Source organism: Salmo salar, chromosome ssa13 (genome assembly GCF_905237065.1).
Source record: "Salmo salar chromosome ssa13, Ssal_v3.1, whole genome shotgun sequence".
NCBI lineage: Eukaryota > Metazoa > Chordata > Actinopteri > Salmoniformes > Salmonidae > Salmo > Salmo salar.
Genome location: NC_059454.1, coordinates 67,347,725 through 67,355,537, shown reverse-complemented (window position 1 = coordinate 67,355,537; position 7,813 = coordinate 67,347,725). Strand labels below are relative to the sequence as shown.

Sequence of the window (7,813 nt, the reverse complement as noted above, 5' to 3'; positions counted from 1 at the left end):
CATGGTGAAACACATTTTGCACCAAGTAAAGCACGGACAGGTTTCTATGATGAGTATATTGGGTGAAAGCTCTTGTAATTTCAGGATGTTCGCTACCTGCAAATAGCATATTGTCCAAAACCAGCAGATTGTTTTTATGAGGAGGTAAAAGGTCATCATCAGACAGGGATTCAGGTATTCCTTCAACAAACTTGATTTTTATTTTCTTCAACAGTTCATCATACAAAGGCTGATAACACGAATAACACCACACAATATTGTCAGGCTTCTGAGAACACATGTTCAGAATTCTCTAAAATACTTTTTACAAAACAAGTTTTACCACTGTTGGAGGGGCCTGTGATTTAAGGCCGAAAATGGTAGTTGCAACCGGGGGTCAAAACCTTCTACAGCAGCCATTATATCTTATGCTTTAAGACACACTGGGGCTTGTAGCATAAGTCAGTAGCTAAAGGGCAATGTGGTCCTGTCAGGTAAAAGCAGTCTCTTGTCATAGACTACCCTGAATATTTTAGTAAGTGGTGCATTCCTGAGATGGAAGCCCTTTTTATCCCTAACAATTATTTTGTAGGAGCTCAAAATCTCCAAGTCACTATTCCAAGCGTTTATGAACCCCTTGACCAAGCGTGTGATTGATTCCAAGTTTACACGCGGGGCATTGTTCTACGCCAGAAGGATAGATCCTGACTGTATTGCCACTCGAGTAGAGCCACCATTCGTTTGTGTAGCAAGACATTTCTGGATTTCATAGCCCTGGAAAAGGCAGTAATAAACCTAGCTTGTTCTATTTCAGGTTTGGGTGTTTCTACATAAGAATTGGAGGAATCAAGAAGGTTGGCCAATTCGCAAAGGAGCAAGTCGTCTACCTCGGGAATGTCATTTAAAACAGTGAAATCATCCGGTTTCGTTGTTTTATTGGGAATGTCCGGCGCACCGAAATCCTTCGCGTGCTCTCGGTGTGTATGGTCTTCTGTGCCGTTATACGCCGGGGAGGAGTCTGAAAGAAAATAATATATACAAAATAGATTATTAAACATAGAAATATCTTAGGTAAAAAATGTCAAATACATTTCAGACATAATACTATATATTAACAATACATAATTAAATTACCTCTGCTTTTTTGACGCGGGCTGTTCTGACGAATCGCGGAAACCGTGGGTTCTAGACTTTTTTTCACCAGGCCTTCCAGATTCTGCAGGGCATGTCTCGTTGGAGTCTGAAAAAACATTATTTGTCATTGTTTTAACATATTCAATCATAAAAAATTATAAATTATAATAAAATATGTATAACTAATAACATATATAATGGCTTCATACCTTGTCCATGTAGCGCCGTTTCTTGAAGCAGTAAGTTTCCGGCCCAGTAACACTTTTCGGGCTGGGGTGATTCTGCGCAATGCACTTGCACACATGTTGTATGGAGCGTGCGTGTGGTGGTTCCCGGGGGAGTTAGGGTAAAGCTGTTCGTACAGAACGGGAGAATAGCATCTATGTCATCGTTCAGAGTACATAATGCAGCAGGGATCCTTTTTTTGTGGTCTGTCAGCTGTAAACACAACAAATAGCTTTTAACCTCTCTAGGGTAGGTGGCACCAAATCGTCCCACCTATGTAACAGCCAGTGTAATCCCGTGGCGCGTTATTCAAAAACCTTAAAAATGCAAAAACTTCAATTTTTCAAACATATGACTATTTTACACCATTTTAAAGACAAGACTCTCGTTAATCTAACCACACTGTCCGATTTCAAAAAGGCTTTACAACGAAAGCAAAACATTAGATTATGTCAGCAGAGTACCCAGCCAGAAATAATCAGACACCCATTTTTCAAGCTAGCTTAAAGCATATAATGTCACATAAACCCAAACCACAGCTAAATGCAGCACTAACCTTTGATGATCTTCATCAGATGACAACCCTAGGACATTGTTATACAATACATGCATGTTTTGTTCAATCAAGTTCATATTTATATCAAAAACAAGCTTTTTACATTAGCATGTGACTAGCATTCCCACCGAACACTGCCGGTGAATTTACTAAATTACTCACGATAAACGTTCACAAAAAGCATCATTATTTTAAGAATTATAGATACAGAACTCCTCTATGCAGTCGATATGTCCGATTTTAAAATAGCTTTTCGGTGAAAGCACATTTTGCAATATTCTCAGTAGATAGCCCGGCATCACAGGGCTAGCTATTTAGACACCCAGCAAGTTTAGCACTCACCAAAGTCAGATTTACTATAAGAAAAATGTTATTACCTTTGCTGTCTTCGTCAGAATGCACTCCCAGGACTTCTACTTCAATAACAAATGTTGGTTTGGTTCAAAATAATCCATAGTTATATCCAAACAGCGGCGTTTTGTTTGTGCGTTCAAGACACTATCCGAAAGGGTAAATAAGGGTGACGAGCATAGCGCAATTCATGACAAAAAAAATCTAAATATTCCATTACCGTACTTCAAAGCATGTCAACCGCTGTTTAAAATCCATTTTTATGCCATTTTTCTCATAAAAAAGCGATAATATTCCGACCGGGAATCTGCGTTTAGGTAAACAGACAAAAGAAAATAAAGCATTCGGCCGACTCGGGCACGCGCCTAAGCCCATAGTACTCTGATCGGCCACTTGCCAAAAGCGATAATGTGTTTCAGCCAGAGGCTGCCTCGATATCGTTCAGCTTTTTCCCGGGCTCTGAGAGCCTATGGGAGCCGTAGGAAGTGTCACGTTATTGCAAAGATCCTCAGTCTTCAATAAAAAGAGCCAAGATAAAACACAACTTGTCAGACAGGCCACTTCCTGCATGGAGTCTTCTCAGGTTTTGGCCTGCCATATGAGTTCTGTTATACTCACAGACACCATTCAAACAGTTTTAGAAACTTTAGGGTGTTTTCTATCCAAAGCCAGTAATTATATGCATATTCTAGTTACTTGGCAGGAGTAGTAACCAGATTAAATCGGGTACGTTTTTTATCCGGCCGTGTCAATACTGCCCCCTAGCCCTAACAGGTTAATATAGGGTTCACACTTTTTTGTTTTTAATGTATAAACATTCTTGTGGATTTTTTTATTGGACTTACGTCGACAATAGTGTGATGGGGACTGGCTGCACGCGTTTTGCTCCACTGAAACCCCCTCTAACGAAGGCTGTTCCAAATGATCTATTCCCCGGAGCAGCTGTGTAAAGGACTGAGATCCTACAAACGTTAAACGAATATTAACAGGTATTTATACTATATACACATTTTTAAAATATACGAATTCGTGCATTTGACATATTACCTAAAAAATCGTTGTCCACCCGTTTTAGAATATCGATATCAAATGTTTTATATCCAAACAATTCCCTGAAAATACCTCTCCAAATCTAATATATTATTTTCACTAACTCACCTTCAGAAAGCTCCATTATGACGGTTTCACAGCTGATCTTTTAGCTGTCCAGGGGTGATAACTCTTCGGGGGTTGTTGGCCTGGTGTCTGGAGTTGTGCTTTAGTCTGTCGTACAGAATGGCTAGTATCTGTTTCCCTAGCCTCGCTCCGAGGTCGTGTCTCTAACAAGAAATATTCTGTAATGAGCTTACAGAGCGGGGTTGCTGTTTTTTCGGGCGATATCCTGTATGCAAAAATGGTCATATAAAGTACCCATGAATGTCTAGAGACCCAAAAACCACAGGCGGGTGTCTCGACATATTCTGTCTGCCGGTATTGCATTTATGCTCCATAGCACCGCTTGGAGGTGTCCGTTGTAAATTTATATCCCGGGGTGGGGGACCGTTAGTATATGCGCTGATTAGAAATAACATATGTTTTAACCTCTTACATCTAGACGTTCCGCTAGCGGAACACCTGCTCCAATATCCAATGATGGGCGTGGCGCGAAATACAAATTCCTCTAAAATCCGAAAACTTCAATTTTTCAAACATATGACTATTTCACAGCATTTTAAAGACAAGACTCTCGTTAATCTAACCACACTGTCCGATTTCAAAAAGGCTTTACAGCGAAAGCAAAACATTAGATTATGTCAGCAGAGTACCCAGCCAGAAAGAATCAGACACCCATTTTTCAAGCTAGCATATAATGTCACAAAAACCCAGAAGACAGCTAAATGCAGCACTAACCTTTGATGATCTTCATCAGATGACACACCTAGGACATTATGTTACACAATACATGCATGTTTTGTTCAATCAAGTTCATATTTATATAAAAAAACAGCTTTTTACATTAGCATGTGACGTTCAGAACTAGCATACCCCCCGCAAACTTCCGGGGAATTTACTAACAATTTACTAAATTACTCACGATAAACGTTCAGAAAAAGCATAACAATTATTTTAAGAATTATAGATACAGAACTCCTCTATGCACTCGATATGTCCGATTTTAAAATAGCTTTTTGGTGAAAGCACATTTTGCAATATTCTAAGTACATAGCCCAGGCATCACGGGCTAGCTATTTAGACACCCGGCAAGTTTAGCCTTCACCAAAATCAGATTTACTATTAGAAAAGTTTGATTACCTTTTGTTGTCTTCGTCAGAATGCACTCCCAGGACTGCTACTTCAATAACAAATGTTGGTTTGGTCCAAAATAATCCATCGTTATATCCGAATAGCGGCGTTTTGTTCGTGCGTTCCAGAAACTATCCGAAATGGTAAATCAGGGTGGCGCGCATGGCGCAATTCGTGACAAAAAAATTCTAAATATTCCATTACCGTACTTCGAAGCATGTCAACCGCTGTTTAAAATCAATTTTTATGCAATTTATCTCGTAAAAAAGCGATAATATTCCGACCGGGAATCTCCTTTTCGGGAAAAACAGAGGAAAAACACAAAGACGGGGGCGGCCAGTGCACGCGCTTAAGCCCACAGTCCCTTGATCGGCCACTTGAGAAAGGCGATAATGTGTTTCAGCCTGGGGCTGGAATGACGACATTCAGGTTTTTCCCGGGCTCTGAGAGCCTATGGAAGACGTAGGAAGTGTCACGTTAGAGCAGAGATCCTTTGTAATAGATAGAGATGGCAAAGAAGTTCAAGAAATGGTCAGACAGGGTACTTCCTGTACAGAATCTTCTCACGTTTTGGCCTGCCAAATGAGTTCTGTTATACTCACAGACACCATTCAAACAGTTTTAGAAACTTTGGGGTGTTTTCTATCCAAAGCTAATAATTATATGCATATTCTAGTTTCTGGGCAGGACTAATAATCAGATTAAATCGGGTACGTTTTTTATCCAGCCGTGAAAATACTGCCCCCTAGCCATAACAGGTTAAACCGTAGGAGGTTGTCTAGACAAGATATATTCTGCCTGGGATGTTTGACTTCTTAGCCCCCACATCCTTGGGGGTGAGATAAATATGCATTTGAAAGGCTTGTGTGGTAATAAAATCAAAAGAGCCCAAGCCCCATTGAAGAGATGCACACAGTCCTAAACAAACTCACACACACTTTCTGGTTTCAAAAGCCACCCATGCATAGACATACACCCCCACCCCCTATTTGTTTTGAAACACACACACCTACACTCCCGCACATGCACACACCCCCCACGCATGCACACATCTTTCAGGAATCCTTTTGTCTCCGGGACAGGCTTGTGGATCGCTCGAAAATGCACAGCCCCTTTGTTAAAGGTGAGATACAGCTTTAAAACCATTTATTTAATTCATAATATTTAGTACAGACCTTTTTAAACATGCAATAATTACTTAAACATTTTTACGGCGCAGTATTGAAACAGGCAATAATGTTTTTTATGTATAAACAATGTTTGTACAGCAGGTCAGCCACCATTACCAGGCACATGTAATGTAGGAAAGACATGTTGTTGTAGGAAAGACTATTCGTATAAAATAAGACATTGCATTTCTCCGCGACATACCGGTGCGAGAGAGAAATGACAGATTCCCGTTCGTTAAGGGGTAGCATTAATACCCTTTATTTAATTGTAAATCTTTAGTACAGACCTTTTTAAAAAACATTTTTTTACTGTTCCTTTCTTATAGATAAAGGCCCCCAGGTTATAGAGTTGTCACTGACCCCACCCACTGTCTGTTTCCAATTCTCCCGCGTCAAGACTCCGTAAGTTTTCACTCCATGGATAGATCAAACGTCTTGCATGTAGACTCTGTGTATGTCTTAAGGATAGAAGCGGCCAGCGACGTAATTGTTCACGATTTTGGAAAAGACTGTCCAGCTTATTCATCAGGGTTATGAATATAGGGTAATCAATCCATTTTAAGCTAAACACAGGCATAAAAAAGTTCACATCCTTGCAGGCTTTGGAAAATACATATGAACTGACAGACTTCGTCGCATTTGTACTATCAAATTGTTCACATGCTAAAATTGTCACTTTGGAGTTGGGTCTATAAGCCATTGAAGAGATCCTTATGGCTTTCAAATCATTGCGCCCACCCACAAGCTCTTCCATAGCATAGCCTGGCACGGTTGTACCACTCAGGGCCTGTTCAATTTTACAGAGTGCTAGCCGTATCTTAAGCCATTCTCTCATATGCAGCGCAGGAGAAAAACTCCCGGGTTTTGCATGATAAAGGGGGCTGGGGCCGCTGTCTGTGAAAATCTTCACAGTTGAATCCTCAGGTTTGAATATGTAAGTCATATGGCCATCACTGGTATCCAAAAACACTTTAAAACATTCTGCGGCCTCACCCAAAAGATCCTTGATGCTTATATCATTGGGTTCGCGGCAAGAGGCGCATAGTACCCCGAGAATTGGCCTAGGAGACATTCATTTTCTGTTTAATGTTCAGGGTTTTATTTTTAAAATCTTGTTTAGTGTTCTGGGGCTGCATGTGTTGTTCTGGGTCTTATTTATAAGGCGTCTGCCTCCAACAAAATCCCCCCCCGGACATTCCTACTTTATAGACAACAACCCTAAGAGCAATAAAATAGGTGGGGTGTGGGGCCATCCTTTTTGATATGTTCAAACACAACCCCCCCAGTTCAACGAGGTCCCTACACATCAATCATCATGACAACTTCAAAGGAATAGATGCAATATAGATATAAAATAAGACACACTCTAACACGTGACAGAACAGGATGCAACTATATGGCCCTAACCACGTGACACCTTCCCGCCAGGATGTCCTGACCGGATGCCCTTATTTGGGCATGTTCGCGCCATCCGGAAATAGGGTCGTAAATCATGATTTTGACCGATGCCGCCTACTTTATTCTCTCTACCATCTGTAAGTTCTAGTTGCTCTTCTGGCACTCTCTCAGCATACCCCTTGTCAATGACATCAGAGAGGAAATCATTCTATTCCTTACGGAAGTGTTCATTTGTCTTGAACTTGCATTTAAAGTTTAGGAGGCGCTGTTCAGCAACGTGACGGTTGTCAAGGAAGGTGACATCATCCTTCCCGAAAGGTAACCTCAGGCTGTAATGCCCCTCGTGTAACTTGACAGAATCATTCATTATCTTCATAAACCTTTTGTCTTCCACCGACATTACCGTCTTCTCCTCGTAGGACTTCTCATTGAAATCTGTGCTGTATTGACTTATCAACATCTCTTCCGGATTTGAAACTGAGATTCTGTTAGCTGTAACAGTAGGACGGCGACTCTTGTCCTCATTATTATGTCTTCTAAGGGGACCATTGACAACTCACCCCAGTAGGGTCCTTACAGCATATGGTCCATTTTCACAGCTGTTAACCACCTCTCTTGGTTCCATGAGCTTGGTTCCGATCAACATCTCCACTTTTACATTAATTTCAGGAATCTTTACATTACTCAGATAAGGCCACTTGGACAGGTCTTTCTCTGT

The 7,813-nt window shown here is 40.8% G+C and overlaps 1 long non-coding RNA gene across 1 annotated transcript; it reads right to left on the bottom strand.

Annotated features, from left to right (window-relative positions):
- Positions 1 to 909: 909 nt before the first annotated feature.
- On the bottom strand, positions 910 to 1,432 carry LOC106567660 (uncharacterized). Its single transcript, XR_001320122.2, has 3 exons — positions 1,323 to 1,432; positions 1,114 to 1,219; positions 910 to 997 (listed from the first exon to the last, which is right to left on the bottom strand). It is a non-coding gene; the product is annotated as an uncharacterized lncRNA (long non-coding RNA).
- Between the last annotated feature and the right edge of the window lie 6,381 nt (positions 1,433 to 7,813).